This window comes from Mytilus galloprovincialis, chromosome 13 (genome assembly GCF_965363235.1).
Source record: "Mytilus galloprovincialis chromosome 13, xbMytGall1.hap1.1, whole genome shotgun sequence".
NCBI classification, from domain to species: Eukaryota; Metazoa; Mollusca; class Bivalvia; order Mytilida; family Mytilidae; genus Mytilus; species Mytilus galloprovincialis.
In genome coordinates this window covers 49008945-49035611 of record NC_134850.1, presented here as the reverse complement: position 1 = coordinate 49035611, position 26667 = coordinate 49008945, and the positions used below count along the sequence as shown (strand labels likewise).

At 32.4% G+C, this 26667-nt stretch overlaps 1 protein-coding gene and 1 long non-coding RNA gene across 2 annotated transcripts in view; one reads left to right on the top strand and one right to left on the bottom strand.

The window, feature by feature from the left end:
• Window positions 1-26667, bottom strand: part of LOC143057584 (uncharacterized) — a 101131-nt gene that overhangs the window by 61042 nt on the left and 13422 nt on the right. The window lies entirely within an intron of this gene.
• LOC143057585 (uncharacterized) lies at window positions 19336-25788 on the top strand. Its single transcript, XR_012972742.1, has 2 exons — window positions 19336-19557; window positions 20258-25788. It is a non-coding gene; the product is annotated as an uncharacterized LOC143057585 (long non-coding RNA).

Genomic DNA, 26667 nt, shown 5'->3' with positions numbered 1-26667 from the left:
GTCAGTAAAAAATAGACATGGAAAATTCTCGCTTGTTGTATGTTAAGTTATCATAAACTCACAGATTTCTTGTTGTAAACAAGATACACGCCACGCTATTCGATGAATTTTACAATACGAGCGACACGAGTTAAAAAAGACAAACAAGCAATTTTTATACAAATGTTTGGTTGATATGTTTTACCCAACACAATTGAAAATTAACCAAAGGCTACGAATGAGTCTGAAATGACAACGAATTTATGAATGACGGTCGACAAATGGAGACATAAAGGCCACACCAGCAGGCAGGTTGCAGTCTGATCTTGATAAAAATATTCGATATATCAGTTCATGCAAACCCCCGTCCCGAAAAAAAATACGCCCGTTTTTTCATTATGTTCATTTAATGCTATATTATTCTGTTGGAAATTTTCGTTTTTATTAGCCAAAAAGTGGACAAGGTTATTGTTTTCAATCTAAATACGGCCAGACTCTCAGATCTCAGACTGCCTCCTCAAACAATGGCTCGAACCTTGCACTTTAAATCTATCCAGAGCTTATACTGACTTGGGATAATTATTCAGCTATGTTATTTTAAGATAGGCGCGGGCGTTTGGGGTTAAACATAATTTCGTAGGTAAATGATATTAATGTGGAACTTTTTTCATGAGATTATAATAGAGTATAACTTTTTTGGTTGAATTATGAAATAGAAGTCAATACGTTCTTGCTCACTCCTTTGTCACTTTGAAGGTGTCATGATTTTTCATGCTCAGAATTGCAAATGTGTTCCTGTAATTTGAATTTCAAAATGACTGAGTGACGTTTTTTCGACGAACTGGTCAACTCAAACATACCGAATCACTCTACTGTGATGCGACTGCCATATATGTGAGAGGTTTAGCGCTATAAAACCAGGTTTAATCCATCATTTTCTACATTTGAAAATGCCTGTACCAAGTCAGGAATATGACAGTTGTTGTCCATTCGTTTGATGTGTTTTATCATTTGAATTTGCCATTTGATTAGGGACTTTCCGTTTTGAACTTTCCTCGGAGTTCAGTATTTTGTAGTTTTACTTTTGAAATAATCAGTAAATACTGGCGAAAAAAAATCTGTATATGAAAAGAATTGTCTCATAAAAATTAAATACACGGGAAATGGCAAAGTTTTAGTCTAAGTCCAAGCAAAAAAGGGGGGCGTACGCCCTCATGCCCCCCTCTGTATCCGCCACTACACGCAGTTACTGACAGCTTGTTCAAAGCCAATAACAACTAATAAAAAAATCAAGCATCTAAGACTAAATTCTTACCAAGATTTCTGTAAATCAGTGTTGATTGAGACCCACTGGAAAGAAATGCACCACTATTATTCTGTGTAACAGATTGTCATTGTGACGTCAACTAGATTGATTTCTTGTTTTACTTCATTTGAATTTTAAAAGTGTAAACAAAATTGATTTCTTGTCCAAAAATACCGTGTGTTGCACTTATAAACATTTCTTCCTGTTTTTAAAACATGCTAAATGTTTATAATTACATGATTGTGTAAATTTACATTCAAACATTAGATGAATTGCATTTATTTCAAACGTGCCAGAAAACATGCTCATATTCGAATAAGCTGACAATAATTCAAGTGAAACAGGGATGGGGATATACAAAGTACTGTAAAAGAAAAGTTAGAGTATCTATACTAATAAACGAGAAGACCTAATTTTATGTGTCGCTTCTCTTCCTTCTACAATGAATTAATCATCATGCCTCTGTGTTCTACATGTATATAGGTATAGTCGCATTTGTCATCTTTTCTTGAGATTATTCAGTTTGTGTTATTTTGGGAGGAAAACGAAAATAAAGGTGTCAGACCACCAATTAAAAATCCCTATCTGTTCAACCGAATCTTGCAATTTTCACAGCTATCTAAATATTTTAACTTCAAGGAAACCAGATATATCCTGAATTGTACATGTATCACCTTTCTACATGCCAATTTTCAACCAATGTTTAAAGTCTTATATGAAATTTCTGATCTTGAAATCACAGGTACTACCAAAATAGCTCTCTGTTTTCTGGAAATCTTAAATTAGTGTACTATGTAGCGCATTTATCCTGAATTTTTAACGCAAACTCATAGACAAGTGAATTTTGACTCAAAATGGTCTAAATATATTTCCCTTTCACCAGAAGTTTCATTTCTGCATATTTGTTGGTTAGTTTAAGTAAACAATGACATCAAAAGTACTATTTTGTGTCAGAGTTCAATATACTGTCGAGACCGCACTGTTTTTCCTCATCACAATTATGTAGAAATAGTGGTGAGCAACAGTGATCAACAGTTTTCACACTTGTTTTAACTGGTCGGCAGATATCCAAACTCAAACACCTGATTTTCGTTTTGAAGGTCGTCTTCATGACTGTTTTCATATTCATTTTCAAAATCCTGTAGCATTTCTTCAATTTTAGCAAACAAGTTCATTCTCCTAGAAGATACATACTTTCCGTCAGGTTTACCGTTGTCCCATTGAAAAGTCGCCGATTGAAATTTTAACATTGCAAAATCTGGTCAAAGGGACGTAATTCGTACAAAACGTCGCAATATTTCGCTGAATCCGCTAGACGGCGTTCATTTACTGTTACTTGCAACTATTATCTGTAAGAAATGTCAAAGAGCTAAACAACCTGGGAAATTATTTATTTTCTGCAGAAAAAGCACGTAATGGTTAATTATTCAAATGCTTTCTGTTTTTATTTTTTATGTTCATATGTATACTCCGCTTAATTCTTTCATTGATTTGTATAATTTGTGTATTAAATAAAATATTATCTATTGGATATTTATATTGTGTAAATCCAATAAGCTATATTTTTTACGGAAGTATTATCATTAGATAAGTAAATCAAGAGCCTCTTTTTAAGTTTATTTGAATCAATTTGATACGTCTGTGTAGCAGAAGTTATTGATTTTATTTGATATTGTTGATTTTGATAAAATGAATGAAGTGATATTTATGTTTGGTTCAATTAGATCATTCAAAGGTGGAAATGTTAGTTTTATTAATTTTATTTGACCTAAAGCAAGACATTGTAACTACAGAAGACCCCTCAGAAGAAGTAATTAACTAAAACATATGAACAGTTAGTAAAATTGATAATATTATCAAACTTATTTCTTTAAAACAGTATATAACTTACCTGTAGAACTATTTAATGTGTGTTATCTTAGATAAATATAAATGTTTTTGAAAAAAACACTATTTAAAAGGACTATTTACTTGCGCAAGAGACTCAACGTGTCATTGCATTCAATATTTAAATATTGTGTAGACGATATATAACATAATACATGATTCTACCATTGTTTTATGATATTTCTTGTGTAGTATGTAATATATATATTATGTATAAATGTTAAATATTAGAATACAGATAAAATACGGGCAAACTGAGAACCAATAGCCATTGGAAACATATCAGTTTCAAATTTTCTAAAACTGCAATGTAAACTGTAGCTTTAATAACACAGCACGACAATTGACACAATTTTAAATTTGGAACTTGACATTAGCAATCAAATACAAGATTCGAATTGTTTCTCAACCTTATCATAACAAGTACCAGGTTTGACAACTTTTAAACAGTTCCAAATGTGGATAGCCTTTCTGTTTATCGCAGAATAATTAAAGATATTCTAACGCAAAACATCGACTTTAATACTTTCTACACAGATGATTAACTGTTAGAAAAACATTCTCTGAAACTTAAATTAAGTTCCAAAATGTTTATTTTCTTTCGTCAAATTAACAATCTATTTATTGAATTAATGTTTTTATTTTTTGAAATCCTTCCCGACAGTATTTTTGTGTAGAATAAAAGTCAAATCCATTTAACACACTGAGCCATATATGTATTATCATAAGCCATCTGAATATATAGTTGGCATATGATATGTTTGTCATTGAGGTTTGAAGCATCACATTAGCTACCAAAATTAATATGATTACTAATATATAAAAAAGAAGATGTAGTATGATTGCCAATGAGACAACTCTTCACAAGAGACCAAAATGACACAGATATTAACAACTATAGGTCACCTTACGGCCTTCAACAATGAGCAAAGCCCATACCGCATAGTCAGCTATAAAAGGCCCCGAAATGACAATGCAAAACAATTGAAACGAGAAAACTAACGGCCTTATGTATATACTGATATAACAAGGAATGGCATAACATGTTTTACTGCAACCCGATTCTGTTAGCCCTTTGTTTAATTCCAAATAAAAGAGACCTCTATATACGTTTTGGAACGTGATGAAATGAGCCGCGAATTGTTTTATAAAACATAGTTTGCGAACAAAAAGTGTATTTCGATAAATTTTGGTTAAACAAGTTTAAATGCATTGCTATAAATGAACATAGATTTGTAAACACTATTAGCACCTTTGGTACTTAACAGATCCTCATATGTTTTGTTATTATGAACTTTATTAGAGCTAGATTGGTCAAAGATTTAATAAATAAGAATTTATAGTTTTTAAAGTATTCGAAAAATTCTTGATCAATATATCTGTTGGGTTTTAAAGTATATACATTTATGTTTTTTTTAATTCTTCATGATTAAACTTTTTGTCCTGTAAAATAGATTTAAAGATCTTAAAGATTTTAATTAGATTTAGGGGTCCCACTAACATGTTTAATCCCGCCACATTCTGTATGTATGTGCCTGTCCCAAGTCAAGAGCCTGTAATTGAGTGGTTTTCGTTTGTTGCTATGTTCAATATTTGTTTTTCGTTCCTTTAATGTACATTTATTAGGCCGTAAGTATTCTAGTTTGAACTGTTTTTTGTGTCTTTTTATAGCTGAATATGCATTATGGGTTTTCTCTTTGTTAAAAGGAGTATTTGGACGATACGCGTATGGTCATGACCATATGCGTATACTCATATGGTCCTACCATACGCGTATGGTCAGACCGTAATAATCGTTAGGTTATTAACGTGCCGGACCATATGAGTATTTGGACCATATAGGTATTTTTTTAAATTACATTATAAAAGTTTCAATAATAAATAATCTAAAAAAACAATGTTGGTTACATGACAATGTATTATTTGTATATTTCAAATACTACGTTAAAATTGAATATTGATGCCGTATTAGTTTTCATTTCTAATTACATTCTTACATGTAGCCTTGGGGTGACATTTACTTCTACACGGTATCATAGATTTTTTGCATTTGCAAGTCTTGGTTGTGCCCGATCCTTTTCATTTACACCTTTTTTTTGCGAGTGAAAAGCTAGCCTTTTTGTAGCTGTGTACAGTGATACCGAGGTCTTGGGCCATTCCGATATGTGAACGGTGTTTTTAAGAAGCTCTAGATCTCAAAAATCGTAACATGACTGCAATACACCAAATTCACCTTGAATAATAAAATTAACGGTACCAATTTTCTTGCACCAGATGCGCCTTTCGACAATACATGTCTCTTCAGTGATGCTCGTGGCCAAAATATTTGAAATCCAAAGCTTATATAAAAGATGAAGAGCTATAATCCAAAAGGTCCAAAAAGTATAGCCAAATCCGTGAAAGGAATCAGAGCTTTGCATGAGGGAGATACATTCCTTACTTTAAAATAATTTCTAATATTTTGTAACAGCAAATTTTAATAACACAAAAAATCCGTATTTTCATGCCAGTACCGAAGTACTGGCTACTGGGCTGGTTATACCCTCGGGGACTAATAGTCCACCAGCAGAGGCATCGACCCAGTGGTAGTAATAAAATTAACGGTACCAATTTTCTTGCACCAGATGCGCATTTCGACAATACATGTCTCTTCAGTGATGCTCGTGGCCATATATAACTATGTTACTTTCGAGTGACTTTTTGTGTAACAATTCAGTATGAAATTTTTTTAATTTATTTTTTTAAGTCGACATATTGCCATTCACTCGTAATAACAAATCGGTAATGACAATCGGTATTAAATGTGTTTATTATAGTTTTGACAAGTAAGTAAAATTAACTATGTGAAACTTCTAATTTTTATTTAGCTAATATTTTTATTATAATATAATAAAAAATAAAATTACCTATATGATAGCGTCTTTTTAATGAACGGTCATACCATATGAAGAGTTTAGAAGTATTAAAAGTAAACTGTAACAGAGTGTTAATTACCCCGACCATACGCGTACGATCGGACCATAAGCGTATGGTAGGACCATTTGAGTATATACTCATATGGTCATAACCATACGCGTATGGTCCAAATACTTATATGGTCTGGAACATATATACTAGTTTTATAACGATTTTTTTATAAATTTTTACTGAATTTTTAAACACTTTATTTAAAAGTATTTATTCATACACCTGAACATTTTGTAAACTCAGAAAGTCTGTTAGATTAGTTTGTGTATAGAAATGATGCACTACAGATGCACAAGTTCAAAATATGATTATCAAAAGTTATTTTACCTTTATAGAATCTTCTAATGTTCTCCCGTTTTATTTTAGTCGACTTTGATTGTGCACACATCGCAGTAAGAAATCTATTATATTAATGCGAAATAAGTGTGTACTTTCTGTACTTATTAAGTGGGTGAATACAAATTGTACGTATATAAGGAAGGAAATCAGTTTGTATATCATCATTTTTATCTTTTATATAAAAATAATTTATTTTATTAAAATTTCACATACTTGTCTACAGGTTTTTATACAGATATTATAATATACATCGCACATGTTTCACAATGATAAAATAAGACAAATATCAAGACGAAAAGTTTTGCCAAATACGCTAAGGTAATCTATTCCTGAGAAGAAAGCCTTGGTATTTCAAAAATTAAAAAGTTTTGTAAACATTTAACTTATAAATATGGCCATATCAATGATAATTCATGTCAGTGCATAAGTGCTGACTACTGGGCTAGTGATACCCTCGGAGAATTAAAACTCCACCAGCAGAGGCATCGACCCAGTGGTTGTAAATTAACTCATCACAGATACCAGGATTAAAATTTGTATTTACAAAACGCTGGTAATCCTGGTATCTGTGATGATTTTATCTAATTGTATCCTCTCAATAGCAGGTGCCTTATGAGCACACCATAAAATAGTATAGGATATTTTTTTCTTTGACCTTTTGTTTTTTGTTGTGACAATTTTTCATATCATGCTACTCGCTTGAGATGAAAATTATCGCTAGAAACTAAGAAGGCACGTTGCGCTGCGTATGAAATTGACATGAAATTGTCAACGTCATCATAGGTAAAATAGCGATAAACAGATTATCATTGGTCATCTCAACTCGGTTGCTTTTCTCGCTTTCGCCGTACCGGCTCAAGCGAGAAAAATCAATCTCGTTGAGATAATCAACGATAATCTATGAATATTAAACAAACAATTATACCTAAAGATGTTCTTGTGTACTTTTGAATCCACCAGGAATTTGTTGAACAATTCTTTCAAAAGTGGATACTGAAAGTACAGCTGTATAATCATTGATATATGATAGGTTTTGTAGTACAAGAAAAATGTAAAAAAAACTTCAAGGAAAAATTCAATTCGGAAAACCCTTATCAAATGGCAAAATCATTAGCTCAAACACATCAAACGAATAAAACAACAGCAGTCAGTATTGCGTTATAATCCTAATCACTTTTAAAAATAATCTAAAATGTATATAAACACAGAAAAACAAAATAATTTTACATATACCACCAAAATCCAACTGTAGCTTTTAAAGCATGAATAGTAATAAGAAACATTCCTTTTCCTACTAAAACTGGAGAGTTATCTGTAGCTTTTTTTTTTTACAGAAACAAGATGATTTGTAATTTAATATTGAACTTAACCGGTAGTGATTAAAAAACAATATAATTCAGCACTGAAATTGTCTGACTTATCATACAAAGCGCCCATATTTTACTGCAATATCAATTTCCTCAGACAGTCAATAAAAGTTCTAAACAAAAGATGTTCACATAGTACGTGTTCCATGTACTAGGAACCGTGTAATGGAACATGCATATGATGTATAATATAAGTTTTCTATGATTCTTATATAGAATGACAATAGAAAAATTCTAAGATTAATTGTATTTTACAGATGTGGGCTTTGGATTAGGATAACACCAAAAGACATAAGGTGTCTTGAAACTTTCAGAATTTATTGTCAAATATATTAAAAGCTTCCCTAAACCATAGATATAATGACCTTTATACGACCGTAGAGGTCGAACACTGAACAGTAGGGACAAGTTTGTACACAATATTTAAGCTTGATACTGTCTGAATTTGGAATGGGGTCAAATTTATGACATAAAGCAGCTTTTTGACACAAAATAAATGTGGTCAAAGACCTTGAAATTTGTAATTAGACATTTTAATTTACCTAGAACGATCTGATATCCGAAATCTAACAACAAAATTGAAAACGGGACCAAAATGAAAATATCTAAACGCACAATAACATAAGTCGTATTAATCTAATTTTTTTTGAAATCAAAGAAAGTTTAATGTTGGACCCTTTTGACCTCATTGTAGAACAATTTCAAATTGGGGCCCATGCAGTATCCAAAATAGTAATACAAGGTAAGAACCCCCCAAAATAAAATACTCTAAATTAATCCCATTGAAATTGATAAAAGATTTGTATTCATTTTCAATTGAATATTACTTGTTATTGCGCAATACTGTGCTATTAAAAACATATGTATGATATTAGTTTTATAAAATTGTGCATTTGACAATGTCTGATGTGTTTACCTTGTTTTTGGTTTGTATTCCGGATTTGTTTTCTCTCAATCTATTTATACCATTTGAACACCGGTATACTACTATTTTCTTTATCTATAACGCTATACTGTGCTTATGCGTAATACTGTTCAATTGAAGATGTCTTGCTCTTCTTGAGTAGTTACCCCAAAACTCAATAGCAGCCGTCCCTTTGTGATATGGAACCTTGTGGTACAATTTCAGAGAGATCTATACACTAATTCACAAGTTATTGTCCAGAAACTACAAAAATGCATGTTTTGTTTTGCCCCCTTATACCTAACCTATTGGTACCATAACCTCCAAAATCAATCGCAACCTTCCTTTTGGGGTATTAAACCTGGTGAAATGTTATAGAGATCCATTTACTTAAACTTAAGTTATTATCAAATGTGTCTGTGGCCGCCTTCGACACTGACATCGCCGTCGACGGCGCCGACAAGATGGCGTTAAGGTCAAGGATCAGTAAATGAACTAGTCCATAGATTTTTTTTAAATTTAGAACTCTATTAGATATTGAAAATATACATCAGAAAATGTAAAAAAAAGTATATGTCACCGACTTCGTTTTCGAGAAAAAATCATTTTTAAAATGGTCCGATAGGGTACTAAATTACATTAAATATATAGGGGGAATCTGTATTTTTCTTCTACAATTTTCTGTTTCCGGTATAAATCACGTAAACCGCTCCATAGAATTTTTTTTTAAATTAACATTTTCTTCCTCTTTGTCTTACGAATTAGATGATGTTAAAAAAAATATGGTCACCGACTTCGTTTTCCCTGTAGAAGCGACGCAAACTCAACATTTTGGCATAAAAACCATCAAAATTCGTGACGTCGTTATTTTTATTACATAACGTCAAGTTATCATGCTAATTATTTCCAACGTTCTTCGTGTTGATTATGCACGATTAATATGTGTTTCGTATTGATAGATTCTTTTTATCTGGATAATTATCATTTATTTTTATTTTGTATTTCCGATATTCTTTATTCTTTATATTTAGGCACCCCATTATGCTCTTTCTTTTTTCTTTTTTCTTTTGCCTTTTATTCTGCAATTTTTGCCCATTATTCTGTATTCCGTTAACCTCAATCAGACCCTCTTTTATGGAACATTTTAAAAAGAAATTATACGTTATAAAAATATGATACATGTATGTTCATTATCAATACACATGTCTAAAACAATTACTAATTCAAACAAAAATACAGTGTAAGTACATGAACGCAAAAATAGTAAAAACATAAAAAAAGGAATCATCAGGTTTACTGTCTACAATCTACAAGTTGACGCAATAAAAGATGTAATTCAAACTATAATTTATTATGCCCCCGCAACTGAAAGTTGGGGGGGGGGTTACCCCTGTCCCTCTGTCCGCCGTCCTTCCCCTATTATAGTTGATCCGCATAACATCTACAGTTTGAATCCTAGAACGTTTTCACTTTGTTGTCTGTTTGAACATATATTGAAGGTGTGCATGTGGTCAGGGTTGTGATCTTTATTAATATTTGCTCTAATGGGAGATTGTTGAATTTTGTCACTTTTTTGGGTAACCAATTCGTAAATCTCTTAGACTATCGTGTAGATCATCTGTTTGCATTTTTTCTCCTTTCCGATATATGATTTGGCAAATTTTTGAAAACAACGGTTACTTTAGCAGCGGAACATGTAATAGCTCGTTTTTTGGTACTATATCACGACAGATCGAGTTCTGTCCATATACTACTGCTTAACATCGCATATATAAACAAACATTATATCAACGATTCTACAAATTATTGAAAGAGTGTCGTGCGGTTATTTATACATCTGCAAGTTAACAATTAAAACACGCAGACAAACTGACATCTTTGTAAATATTTTTTTTTTGTTCTGCATAAAATTTATTGTATACAAATCTACAAAAACGTTTTAAAAAGTTTAGTAAATAGTTATTTTTCCATAAGTGTACATGTGTATGCTCGAAGTATATATAGAATCAGTACATGATACACAACATGCGACAAAAAAGGGGGTAGTAATAACAGGAAACTAAATTAAACTAAGGCTTTGATCGATGTAAACTTCAATAAAACTGGAAGTTACACAAGGGGAACAGGAAAATAAGAATATATTGCATCACTTAGTACAACCTTTGAATTGACCAGTGACTTTTTTATTTATTACTGACCAGCCACAACGAGATAATCCAACGAGTTTTTAAGGGTTCATATGAAGTGTGAACCTAAATGTTCTTTATCTTTAAATATAACGCTTATTCTGTAAAATCCTCAATAAACAATTTTGTAAAATTCTTCTATCATTAAATGATTTCTTAATTCTGTACATGGTTCTTGTCTGTGTCTACACTGTTGTATTAAATTATTATTTTATTTTCTGTTGTTATTCTTTATAATTTTGCAAACTTTTTTGTTCAATTTTTACATTCGCCAGTATCCGTTATTCTGCAACTCCCTTTGAGATCTTATTATATGTGACAATAAATTAATGTCCTTCTCTCTCTGATTTTCGCTTTCTCTCAAGACATTGCACGGTCTTTGAAGCACGGTGTATTTTCCAGAAGATACATCGTGTAAAATATTTACAAGGAAACCAAACATACGGAGATTGAGATATAACTTAAAAACAGATGTACAAATTAATGTTTAATATGCCTACCAAAATAATCCCCCCCCCCCCCTCAAAAAAAAAAAAAAAAGAAAACACAACAAAATAAAAAAAAAAAAATACAATCGCACACAGACTGAGACATGACTCGTAAATGTTTGTTTTGTTATTTAGTTCATCCACACAAATGAGGGAAGGGGGGGGGAGGACCGGGATCGGAACTCCGGGATCGGGTATTTTTAAATACGGGATTTCGGAATTAATCTTTTCGGGATCCGGGAATTCTTTTTTCGAATTTCGGGATGGTGGGATTTATTTTAAATTACTTTAAATTCGGGACCTCTGGATTTCATTTTTTAAAGTCCGGGATTTCGGAATCAGGACCCCTCCTATTTTTTTAGTAGGTATATAGTAGTAGTATGATATAGAGATGATCGGTATAATCTCGTTCTCGACCTTCAAGTTTTATGGATGAAATAGAATTGAACACAGTTCTATTCTATATTTGAGATGCTACTTTCAGGGTACATTTTTATTTTTTATTCGGTTAATTTTTACCCATATATATATATAGAACAATTTCCTTTGAGGAGACAACCATACGAATCAATACTAGTAAGAAAATTTTTTTAAGGATCCACTGAATGTTCTTTTATTAGGATAATATTCCATGTATAACTCTTTAAACCATAAACTATTTATACGTGTACTATCTATTAAAATGATTTGTGTTCTATTTTTAACATCGAAACTTTCAACAAAATTGCGGACGTGAAAGAAAACACCATTAGAAAAAAACAAACACGTCAGAATACAAAATGTAGCGATGGATTAATGATCGTGAAACATCATTTTTGTTTATTTTTCATTTGTTATAGTCTAAAAACTGTTGTATGAATATTAAATTATTGTTCCGACCGTAAAGAAGGTTAAAAATTTAAATGTATAATAGTTTGGTGTCATCTATATGACTGACTGACAGCAGCGGAGAATTTATGACCAGTATTAATTTATGTGGTTCATTTCCTTTTCGCTACTTTGAAAATATTTTTAATTGTTCCGAATGGTGTGATAATTTTCAAAATAGGGGATATCTAGTCTTACCGTACAAGACTAAGTTTAGTATTAATGTCCCAAAATGGCACCCCATTCTGCTTATTTCCTGCTACACGATGTCTTTTCCCAGTGAATATAGGGTTTTGGATGGACAGTTTTGACATACTACATATAGAATACAGGGGCAGATCCAGGATTTTGCAAAGTGGGGCGAAGTTTTTTAAAATGCCAAATTTTGGACCTTTTTTTTTGGCTAAAAAACATAAAATAAGTGTAAAATGCACTTTTTAAACGGTTCTTGACGTGGGGCATGTATATTTAATAGTTGCTGTTAAGTGTAAGAGTTGGACATTTTTGATGTTGTATTCTCCCCATAAATTGTCTATCATAAAATTATAGTATGGGTCAAAAGCTATGAACTGATAAATTTGATGTGGGACTTGTCAGTAAAAAATAGACATGGAAAATTCTCGCTTGTTGTATGTTAAGTTAGCATAAACTCACAGATTTCTTGTTGTAAACAAGATACACGCCACGCTATTCGATGAATTTTACAATACGAGCGACACGAGTTAAAAAAGACAAACAAGCAATTTTTATACAAATGTTTGGTTGATATGTTTTACCCAACACAATTGAAAATTAACCAAAGGCTACGAATGAGTCTGAAATGACAACGAATTTATGAATGACGGTCGACAAATGGAGACATAAAGGCCACACCAGCAGGCAGGTTGCAGTCTGATCTTAATAAAAATATTCGATATATCAGTTCATGCAAACCCCCGTCCCGAAAAAAAAAATACGCCCGTTTTTTCATTATGTTCATTTAATGCTATATTATTCTGTTGGAAATTTTCGTTTTTATTAGCCAAAAAGTGGACAAGGTTATTGTTTTCAATCTAAATACGGCCAGACTCTCAGATCTCAGACTGCCTCCTCAAACAATGGCTCGAACCTTGCACTTTAAATCTATCCAGAGCTTATACTGACTTGGGATAATTATTCAGCTATGTTATTTTAAGATAGGCGCGGGCGTTTGGGGTTAAACATAATTTCGTAGGTAAATGATATTAATGTGGAACTTTTTTCATGAGATTATAATAGAGTATAACTTTTTTGGTTGAATTATGAAATAGAAGTCAATACGTTCTTGCTCACTCCTTTGTCACTTTGAAGGTGTCATGATTTTTCATGCTCAGAATTGCAAATGTGTTCCTGTAATTTGAATTTCAAAATGACTGAGTGACGTTTTTTCGACGAACTGGTCAACTCAACCATACCGAACCACTCTACTGTGATGCGACTGCCATATATGTGAGAGGTTTAGCGCTATAAAACCAGGTTTAATCCATCATTTTCTACATTTGAAAATGCCTGTACCAAGTCAGGAATATGACAGTTGTTGTCCATTCGTTTGATGTGTTTTATCATTTGAATTTGCCATTTGATTAGGGACTTTCCGTTTTGAACTTTCCTCGGAGTTCAGTATTTTGTAGTTTTACTTTTGAATTAATCAGTAAATACTGGCGAAAAAAAATCTGTATATGAAAAGAATTGTCTCATAAAAATTAAATACACGGGAAATGGCAAAGTTTTAGTCTAAGTCCAAGCAAAAAAGGGGGGCGTACGCCCTCATGCCCCCCTCTGTATCCGCCACTACACGCAGTTACTGACAGCTTGTTCAAAGCCAATAACAACTAATAAAAAAATCAAGCATCTAAGACTAAATTCTTACCAAGATTTCTGTAAATCAGTGTTGATTGAGACCTACTGGAAAGAAATGCACCACTATTATTCTGTGTAACAGATTGTCATTGTGACGTCAACTAGATTGATTTCTTGTTTTACTTCATTTGAATTTTAAAAGTGTAAACAAAATTGATTTCTTGTCCAAAAATACCGTGTGTTGCACTTATAAACATTTCTTCCTGTTTTTAAAACATGCTAAATGTTTATAATTACATGATTGTGTAAATTTACATTCAAACATTAGATGAATTGCATTTATTTCAAACGTGCGAGAAAACATGCTCATATTCGAATAAGCTGACAATAATTCAAGTGAAACAGGGATGCGGATATACAAAGTACTGTAAAAGAAAAGTTAGAGTATCTATACTAATAAACGAGAAGACCTAATTTTATGTGTCGCTTCTCTTCCTTCTACAATGAATTAATCATCATGCCTCTGTGTTCTACATGTATATAGGTATAGTCGCATTTGTCATCTTTTCTTGAGATTATTCAGTTTGTGTTATTTTGGGAGGAAAACGAAAATAAAGGTGTCAGACCACCAATTAAAAATCCCTATCTGTTCAACCGAATCTTGCAATTTTCACAGCTATCTAAATATTTTAACTTCAAGGAAACCAGGTATATCCTGAATTGTACATGTATCACCTTTCTACATGCCAATTTTCAACCAATGTTTAAAGTCTTATATGAAATTTCTGATCTTGAAATCACAGGTACTACCAAAATAGCTCTCTGTTTTCTGGAAATCTTAAATTAGTGTACTATGTAGCGCATTTATCCTGAATTTTTAACGCAAACTCATAGACAAGTGAATTTTGACTCAAAATGGTCTAAATATATTTCCCTTTCACCAGAAGTTTCATTTCTGCATATTTGTTGGTTAGTTTAAGTAAACAATGACATCAAAAGTACTATTTTGATTCAGAGTTCAATATACTGTCGAGACCGCACTGTTTTTACTCATCACAATTATGTAAAAATAGTGGTGAGCAACAGTGATCAACAGTTTTCACACTTGTTTTAACTGGTCGGCAGATATCCAAACTCAAACACCTGATTTTCGTTTTGAAGGTCGTCTTCATGACTGTTTTCATATTCATTTTCAAAATCCTGTAGCATTTCTTCAATTTTAGCAAACAAGTTCATTCTCCTAGAAGATACATACTTTCCGTCAGGTTTACCGTTGTCCCATTGAAAAGTCGCCGATTGAAATTTTAACATTGCAAAATCTGGTCAAAGGGACGTAATTCGTACAAAACGTCGCAATATTTCGCTGAATCCGCTAGACGGCGTTCATTTACTGTTACTTGCAACTATTATCTGTAAGAAATGTCAAAGAGCTAAACAACCTGGGAAATTATTTATTTTCTGCAGAAAAAGCACGTAATGATTAATTATTCAAATGCTTTCTGTTTTTATTTTTATGTTCATATGTATACTCCGCTTAATTCTTTCATTGATTTGTATAATTTGTGTATTAAATAAAATATTATCTATTGGATATTTATATTGTGTAAATCCAATAAGCTATATTTTTTACGGAAGTATTATCATTAGATAAGTAAATCAAGAGCCTCTTTTTAAGTTTATTTGAATCAATTTGATACGTCTGTGTAGCAGAAGTTATTGATTTTATTTGATATTGTTGATTTTGATAAAATGAATGAAGTGATATTTATGTTTGGTTCAATTAGATCATTCAAAGGTGGAAATGTTAGTTTTATTAATTTTATTTGACCTAAAGCAAGACATTGTAACTACAGAAGACCCCTCAGAAGAAGTAATTAACTAAAACATATGAACAGTTAGTAAAATTGATAATATTATCAAACTTATTTCTTTAAAACAGTATATAACTTACCTGTAGAACTATTTAATGTGTGTTATCTTAGATAAATATAAATGTTTTTGAAAAAACACTATTTAAAAGGACTATTTACTTGCGCAAGAGACTCAACGTGTCATTGCATTCAATATTTAAATATTGTGTAGACGATATATAACATAATACATTATTCTACCATTGTTTTATGATATTTCTTGTGTAGTATGTAATATATATATTATGTATAAATGTTAAATATTAGAATACAGATAATATACGGGCAAACTGAGAACCAATAGCCATTGGAAACATATCAGTTTCAAATTTTCTAAAACTGCAATGTAAACTGTAGCTTTAATAACACAGCACGACAATTGACACAATTTTAAATTTGGAACTTGACATTAGCAATCAAATACAAGATTCGAATTGTTTCTCAACCTTATCATAACAAGTACCAGGTTTGACAACTTTTAAACAGTTCCAAATGTGGATAGCCTTTCTGTTTATCGCAGAATAATTAAAGATATTCTAACGCAAAACATCGACTTTAATACTTTCTACACAGATGATTAACTGTTAGAAAAAAATTCTCTGAAACTTAAATTAAGTTCCAAAATGTTTATTTTCTTTCGTCAAATTAACAATCTATTTATTGAATTAATGTTTTTATTTTTTGAAATCCTTCCCGACAGTATTTTTGTGTAGAATAAAAGTCAAATCCATTTAACACACTGAGCCATATATGTATTATCATAAGCCATCTGAATATATAGTTGGCATATGATATGTTTGTCATTGAGGTTAGAAGCATCACATTAGCTACCAAAATTAATATGATTACTAATATATAAAAAAGAAGATGTAGTATGATTGCCAATGAGACAACTCTTCACAAGAGACCAAAATGACACAGATTTTAACAACTATAGGTCACCGTACGGCCTTCAACAATGAGCAAAGCCCATACCGCATAGTCAGCTATAAAAGGCCCCAAAATGACAATGTAAAACAATTGACAACGAGAAAACTAACGGCCTTATGTATATACTGATATAACAAGAAATGGCATAACATGTTTTACTGCAACCCGATTCTGTTAGCCCTTGGCTTAATTCAACATAAAAGAGACCTCTATATACGTTTTGGAACGTGAGGAAATGAGCCGTGAATTGTTTTATAAAACATAGTTTGCGAACAAAAAGTGTTTTTCGATAAATTTTGGTTAAACAAGTTTAAATGCATTGCTATAAATGAACATAGATTTGTAACACCATTAGCACCTTTGGTACTTAACAGATCCTCAGATGTTTTGTTATTATGAACTTAATTAGAGTTAGATTGGTCAAAGATTTAATAAATAATAATTTATAGTGTTGAAACTATTCGAAAAGTTCTTGATCAATATATCTGTTGGGTTTTAAAGTATATACATTTATGTTTTTTTTTTAATTCTTCATGATTTAACTTTTTTTGCCCTGTAAAATAGATTTTAAAAAAAACTTTATTATCAAACTCGTTTTCTGTTATATTTTCTCTCAGTTTGATCCGAAGGTGTTGCACAAAACATTTTAATCAAACTAAGCTGTTTCGATTTCTGTTCTTATTTTCACATTTCAATCATGGTTTCTTAATTTCCTCCTTTAAACTTAGTTTGTCCGTGGAATAAAATATAAAAGCTTCTTTGTAAAGCATAGGAGAAGTTTCAAAAACACGAAGTCTTCAATCACTTAAAATATTATGATCATAATTGAAGTGTTATACCACTTTGTTTATTTCTTTTGAAATTTGTTAATATAAATAGGTTAAGGTACTACGTTTTAGTGGATGAGTACCATTGTCCTATGTTTGGGGAGGGTGGGGTCCCGCTAACATGTTTAATCCCGCCACATTCTGTATGTATGTGCCTGTCCCAAGTCAGGAGTCTGTAATTCAGTGGTTTTCGTTTGTTGCTATGTTCAATATTTGTTTTTCGTTCCTTTAATGTACATTTCTTAGGCCGTAAGTATTCTAGTTTGAACTGTTGTTTGTGTCTTTTTATAGCTGAATATGCATTATGGGTTTTGTCATTGTTAAAAGCGTACAGTTGTTAATTTCTGTGTCGTTTAGTCTCTTTTGGAGAGTTGTCTAATTTGCGATAATTTCCCATCCTCTTTTTTTTTATATATTTTTATATGTTCCGGACCATATGAGTATTTGGACGATACGCGTATGGTCATGACCATATGCGTATATTCATATGGTCCGACCATACGCGTATGGTCAGACCGTAATAATCGTTAGTTTATTAAAGTGCCGGACCATATGAGTATTTGGACCATATAGGTATTTTTTTTAATTACATTATAAAAGTTTCAATAATACAAAAACTTTATCTAAAACAAAATGTTGGTTATATTTCAAATACTACGTAAAAATTGAATATTGATGCCATATTAGTTTTCATTTCTAATTACATTCTTACATGTAGCCTTGGGGTGACATTTACTTCTACACGGTATCATAGCTTTTTGCATTTGCAAGTGTTGGTTGTGCACGATCCTTTTCATTTACACCTTTTGTTTGCGAGTGAAAAGCTAGCCTTTTTGTAGCTGTGTGCAGTGATACCGAGGTCTTGGGCCATTCCGATATGTCAACGGTGTTTTCAAGAAGCTCTAGATCTCAAAAATCGTAACATGACTGCAATACACCAAATTAACCTTGAATAAACTATGTTATTTTCGAGTGACTTCTTGTGTAACAATTCAGTATGAAATTTTTGGAATTTATTTTTTTAAGTCGACATATTGCCATTCACTCGTAATAACAAATTGGTAATGACAATCGGTATAAAATGTGTTTATTATAGTTTTGACAAGTAAGTAAAATTAACTACTAGTATGTGAAACTTCTAATTTTTATTTAGCTAATATTTTTATTATAATATAATAATAAAATTACCTATATGATAGCGTCTTTTTAATGAACGGTCATACTATAAGTATTAAAAGTAAACTGTAACAGAGTGTTAATTACCCCGACCATACGCGTACGGTCGGACCATAAGCGTATGGTAGGACCATTTGAGTATACACTCATATGGTCATGACCATACGCGTATGGTCCAAATTATTTTATGGGCCGGAACATTTATACTAGTTTTGTAACGATTTTTTATAAATTTTTACTGAATTTTTAAACACTTTATTTAAAAGTATTTATTCATACACCTGAACAACTTCTAATTTTTATTTAGCTAATATTTTTATTATAATATAATAATAAAATTACCTATATGATAGCGTCTTTTTAATGAACGGTCATACTAAAGGATTTAAAATCTACAATTTTAAAGCCCGTTATCCATTGGGTACAAACTCGAAGATTTTAATTTGGGCAGGTGGTGGTTCACTGTTGGGTATTTAACATTTGTGTTTATTAGTTTGATCGCAACCTCGCTTTGGTCTTTTCGAAATACGTCGGCAAGATTGCAGCAGACGAAAATTGGACGAGAAAATAATCTTCTTAAAAAAGTTGAAATAACACCTGAAATAGGTTTGATAAAGGGCTATAAGTTTATTTTGATATACGATAAAGACGGATTGATATCGATTTAATCCCGATGTCTTGAAATTTTAGTTAAAAACGACATTTAAAAACATACAAAAATTTAATGTGCAAATGAATGTCGAATTTAAGTAAACGGTCACAGCCAAAATAAATCAAACAAGATTGTGTTAGACATTATATTTTTATGCAATTTGAAAATGTGAAGGAATTTATAACTGTTATTGCCGTACTTTAGTGATATAAGGGGTTTTCAAATCAACCAAATATTTTCACAATGAAATTTTGAAATAGCTTATTGTCAGCATATAAATTGATGCAGTCGATAACTTAGTTCATCTAAATACAGGACAAAAATGAGCAAAAAGTTGAGTGTTTCGACTCTATTTATTGACAAACTTGTAATGACAAACTTCCGGTTAACGGTGGGCATAAAAACCGGAACCGGCTTTGATAAACTCGTATGTTTCGGATTTGCACAAATGGCAAAACAATCATTTTAGTAAGTAGTAATTGATTCTTAGTTTATATATCCTGAGAATAACACGAAAGAGCAAACTATAGGCATATAATCGGAGAGAGATTTGTGAAATACGTATGTTTTTGGATATTCACTTTTAATATTTTATATATATATATATAAGGTAAAGCACATGTATTTGAATGAAGATAACACATACACTTTAAGTTTCAGATCATGTATAGGAGGTCCGGCAGAAAAAGGGTGCCGACAAGCAGGGCAAATAATGGAGGCGCAGCGGCTGCTGCAAAGAAGTCGAAACAGCAACAGGAAGAGGCGACTGCTAATATTGCAGATAGATTACCTAGAACAAGTGGAACACCACCTGTACAGCTCGGCTCAAACACAGTGACAACTAATGTACTACCACACAGTCCAATAATGATCCCAGCAACACTGCCAGCAGAAACAATTTACCCTGCTCCAGGTAATACAACATTACACCAACCCCTAATTAACACAGGTTATGCCTTACCCATTGAAACGGTTAAGGCGTCAGATGACATAGCGCGAAACGTATCGCAAAATGTCAAACAAAAAGTAATAAATGGGGAATATGTAGATATGGGCAGTTTGTTAAATAATTCACAAAACATAACAGGAGTGAATCAAACACTTACATTTAATCAGGGACAGATTATATTACAACCTAAGCAACAGGATACAAGAATTAACACAATAGGTATATGGACGGATGCCTTTTTAATATATATCAGTATTTATTGTACTATACATACATCTCAGTTCCAAGAACTGTTGAAGTATATGCAAACTGTCAGGTTAGGGGCTAAACGCTATGCAGGTTTAGGATGGAAATTGTATGATGAACAGTTTAGACTACGTAGATCACAGGAGCCTGCTGGATCCTGGTCTGTCATAGACACTGAGCTATGGTTATTGTATATGCAACCAGCAGGTCCAATTAATGGGCCAGAGTTCAATATTGCACAAAAACCAACAAACAATTTTCTTAAATGCTATGCATATAATTATAATGGGACGTGCACCCAACAATATTGCACATACAAACATGCTTGTTTAAAATGCAGTGGGGTACATCCGGTTATATATTGCACTAATAGCAAAGTGACTAACTCTAATAATCCTCAGTCACCTGGGATTGTTCAGAGATTCAGATCAGCCCGGCCTCAAGCACCACAAAAACAGCATCTAATTTTCAACCCTTTGCACCTAGGCAAATGCAAAATAACACAAGATTCCGTTCTCCTGGAGCATTTATGGGACAAAGGCAAAACCCCAGTCAAAATTAAATCTTTAAGAGAATTACTGTCAAATTATAAAAACAAAACTGATGCAGCAATGTTATTATTGGGATTTATAGAGGGGTTTAGATTAAACTATACTGGTCCAAGGATCTCGAGTTTTGCAAGCAATCTCATTTCGGCAGAAGTTCATAAAACTGAAACGAATTTAAAATTACAAAAAGAAGTGCATCTTGGTAGAATGTTGGGCCCCTTTTCAAAAATACCAATTTCAACTTTAAGAATATCTCCTATTGGGGTAGTTTCAAAAAATGACGGTGGATGGCGTCTTATAACTCACTTGTCATATCCTCTAAACTGGAGTGTGAATGATTTCATTGATCCAGAAATTTGTAAAGTAAAGTATTCTTCTTTTGATAAAGTGGTTGGGATGATCTCTGAATTAGGAAATAACGTGCTTTGCGCAAAAATGGACATTAGTCAGGCCTTTAGAATTTTATTGGTTCACCCAGCTGATTTTGACCTTCTGGGAATTTTCTTTGATGGGAAATATTATATTAATAAATGTCTGCCTGAAGGCTGTTCTATATCATGTGCCCTCTTTGAAAAATTTGCCACTTTTTTGCATAAAACAGTTGCATTGAAAGCTGGCATTGAGACTTTAGACCACTATTTGGATGACTTTTTCTTTGCTGGTGAAAGTTCAACGGATAATTGTACCATTTTGATGGACACTTTTAATGAAGTATGTAGGCAGCTAGGTGTTCCACTAGCAGAGAATAAAACAGTAGGTCCTACAACATGTATCACATTTTTAGGCCTTGAAATTGACACAGTACTTATGTTGGTTAGAATCCCCCCTGAAAAACTGGATAAACTTAAATTTATGCTTGATCAGGTCTTGTCGAAAAAGAAAATGGCACTGAAGGAACTTGAATCAATTACTGGTTTAATGGCATTTTGTTCAAGGGCTATTATATCAGCCCGTGCTTTTATTCGTCGTTTTTACGATTTGATAGCTTCAGTTAAGAATGGAAAGCCTTATTATACTGTCAGATTGAATTCAGAGGTCAAAGCAGATGCTAGAGTTTGGCTAAATTTTCTAGATCAATTCAATGGTCAGTGTTATTTTCCTGATAGATTTTGGTCGACTAATGAAAGTCTGGAATTATTCACTGATAGTGCAGGTAATGTTTTATTAGGTTGTGGAGCTTATTTTCAAGGTCACTGGGTACAATACCAGTGGCCAAGTAGTTGGGCTGATACTAGCATTTTATTGGATATAACATGTTTGGAGCTTATTCCCATCGTGCTGTCGTTCATGATATGGGGTCGTTCATTTAGAAATAAAAAGATTCTGTTGAGAATAGATAATCAGGCATTAGTAAGCATTGTGAACAAAAGAACATCAAAATCAAAGAGAGTTATGATATTGATAAGACAACTAGTTTTTCTCACTATGAACAATAACATACAATTTAGGGCACAACATATTGAGGGTGAGCATAATGCAATCGCAGATGCTCTTTCTCGATTTCAGGAACAACGTTTTATGGACTTGGTCCCGAATGCAGACAGTTCTCCAGCAGCAATCCCACAAGAATTCCTGTCGATGATTTCAGAACTGAAATGAATCATTTACTTATAAATTCATTAGCACCCAGTACACAGAAAGCATATTTGCATAGCATGGACATATTTGTTAAATTCAGAGAAAATCATGGTTTTTCTGATGTCTGGCCTATTCCGCTTGATGACTTGACATCATTCATTGTTTATATGTTTAGAAAGAAATTGTCCCACTCAACAGTATCTGGCTATATTTCAGGCTTAAGTTACTTTAATAGAATCAACAATTTAGAAGACAATACACAGAAATTTGTTGTCAGAAAATTGATTGAAGGAATAAAAAGGTTGGGGGGCCCAAATCAAAAGGACACTAGATTACCCATAACGAGAGATATATTGGAAAAATTATTGAGGTCACTGGCGGTGATTTGCAAAACGGGTATGAGACAAAACTGTTTATGGCTTCATTTTCACTAGCCTTTCATGGTTTTATGAGAGTAGGTGAAATAACAGTTGATTGTAAAAATAAGCAGATGAATACTGTAAAATTTGAAAATATAAAGCTTTGTGATGCAAGATTAGAGGTTTTATTGACGTCATCTAAAACTGATCAGTTTGGTTCTGGAACAACAATCGTTATTTCTAAGCAGAAAAACAAAAATGTATGTCCAGTACAAATAATGGCTAATTTTATTAAAGTTCGCCCACCTTATCTGGGACCTTTATTTTGTCATTTTGATGGATCCCCCCTTACAAGATACCAGTTTTCAGCATTATTAAAAAGGTCTCTGTCAGTAATTGGTATAGAAAACAATGGATTTAAGTCCCATTCCTTTAGAATTGGCATGGCAACTACATGTGCATTAGAAGGTATTTCTGATGAACAAATTAAAGAAATGGGACGTTGGAAGTCACAGGCCTTTTTGCGTTACATTAGGATTTAAATGCCTGAACATCATATATGTACATTTATTTGTGTAAATATGTTTCTATATTTGCTTATTTTGTAATGCAGTCTTGAGCTGGCATTTAAATAATATTGTATTATGTAAATAAATGGTATGTCCTGCATCAATATAAGCAAGTAATAATTGCTTTCTAAGAATTGCAGGACATGCTACAGTTTGGATCGTTGGATCCTCGATTATTAAGCATGCCTTTGGGGAAGCCAGAGGAAGACCGGGAGGGGTAAACTTGGGGCTGCAGAGGATGGGAGTAAATATTTGGTGGCAGGGAAAATGTGGAGGTAAAGTGCTGGACATGAAAAAACAAATAAGAACCATGTTAAAATATGAAGATCCGCCAACTATATTAGTTTTACATATTGGAGGCAATGATATAGGGGAAAAAAGTTCAAAAACTCTTTGTGAACTAATAAGGAAACAGTTCAGTTGGATGCGTCAACTGATGTTGGACACAGTTTTTGTCTGGTCTCAAATTATTCCGAGATCAAGTTGGCGTTACTCTGACAATATTAATGCCATGGAAAAATGTAGAATGAGGGTTAATACCTCTATAGCATCATTTTTAACCAAAACAGATGGTTGTTACCTCCGTTACCCTGATATAAAGGCTAATGAATTATTCTTAATGAAAGATGGAGTGCATTTGACGTCTTTGGGAAATAACATTTTTTTGAATACCCTCCAGGGAGGATTAGAAATGATCATCAGGAATCTTGGCATTAATTTAACCTTCCCCGACTGTAAATAGATACAACTGTTATGTTAACATTTTATATCTGACGTTTCAAGTAAGTTACTAGGAAGTAACTTGAAAGTTAATATATTAAATTGTATTTGGCACAGCTTCGCGCAGCTACACCCCCTCTTTTCAGTGGCGGTTGTCCAATCAGATCAAGTTGATACCCTGATCTTATCGGACAATTTGGCACATTTCGCTGCGCTGGATTTAACATTCATATATTCAGTGAACAGTAATGATAGCCTCTGATTACCAGGGCTCATCAGTCAACTTCTCGTACCAGACATATTACTTAAATATATTTATATTAGTGGTTTGCCATAATTTGCGGTAGCCACATTATAATTTACATATATATTAAATACAGACATTGATAAATATATTTCAGAGCAAGATTGCCAATTTAAATACATATTATATATCATATATGTTATATTTTATTCAAGATAAAGCTGTGGCCAAATACTGCCAAAACCTTATTATCTATTTGTTATGTTTTGGGCCTCGAGGATAAAAGGATTTAAAATCTACAATTTTAAAGCCCGTTATCCATTGGGTACAAACTCGAAGATTTTAATTTGGGCAGGTGGTGGTTCACTGTTGGGTATTTAACATTTGTGTTTATTAGTTTGATCGCAACCTCGCTTTGGTCTTTTCGAAATACGTCGGCAAGATTGCAGCAGACGAAAATTGGACGAGAAAATAATCTTCTTAAAAAACCCACCACCCTCCCAATGTAAATTAATTTTGTGTTACATGTGTATTTGTTCTGAATGGAAGTAAGAAACCAGATACTGCTTTTAAGTTTATATTTCAGCTTAATTCTGCTAATGGTACTGAGATGGGAGAGTAGGAGACAACTAGTGAACACAATGTAGATGTAAAAGTGGACATTGGCAGAGCACATTTGGCACATTTCGCTGCGCTGGATTTAACATTCATATATTCAGTGAACAGTAATGATAGCCTCTGATTACCAGGGCTCATCAGTCAACTTCTCGTACCAGACATATTACTTAAATATATTTATATTAGTGGTTTGCCATAATTTGCGGTAGCCACATTATAATTTACATATATATTAAATACAGACATTGATAAATATATTTCAGAGCAAGATTGCCAATTTAAATACATATTATATATCATATATGTTATATTTTATTCAAGATAAAGCTGTGGCCAAATACTGCCAAAACCTTATTATCTATTTGTTATGTTTTGGGCCTCGAGGATAATAAGTATTAAAAGTAAACTGTAACAGAGTGTTAATTACCCCGACCATACGCGTACGGTCGGACCATAAGCGTATGGTAGGACCATTTGAGTATACACTCATATGGTCATGACCATACGCGTATGGTCCAAATTATTTTATGGGCCGGAACATTTATACTAGTTTTGTAACGATTTTTTATAAATTTTTACTGAATTTTTAAACACTTTATTTAAAAGTATTTATTCATACACCTGAACATTTTGTAAACTCAAAAAGTCTGTTAAATTAGTTTGTGGGTAGAAATGGTGCACTACAGATGCATAAGTTCAAAATATGATTATCAAAAGTTATTTTACCTTTATAGAAGCTTCTAATGTTCTCCCGTTTTATTTTGGTCGACTTTGATTGTGCACACATCGCAGTAAGAAATCTATTATATTAATGCGTGTGTACTTTCTGTACTTATTAAGTGACTGAATACATATTGTACGTATATAAGGAAGGACATCAGTTTGTATATCATCATTTTTATCTTAGATATAAAAATAATTTATTTTATTAAAATTTCACAAACTTGTCTACAGGTTTTTATACAAATGTTAAAATATACATTGCACATGTTTCACAATGATAAAATAAGACAAATATCAAGACGAAAAGTTTTGCAAAATTCGCTAAGATAATCTATTCCTAAGTAGAAAGCCTTGGTATTTCAAAAATTAAAAAGTTTTGTAAACATTTAACTTATAAATATGGCCATTTCAATGATAATTCATGTCAGTGCATAAGTGCTGACTACTGGGCTGGTGATACCCTCGGAGAATTAAAACTCCACCAGCAGAGGCATCGACCCAGTGGCTGTA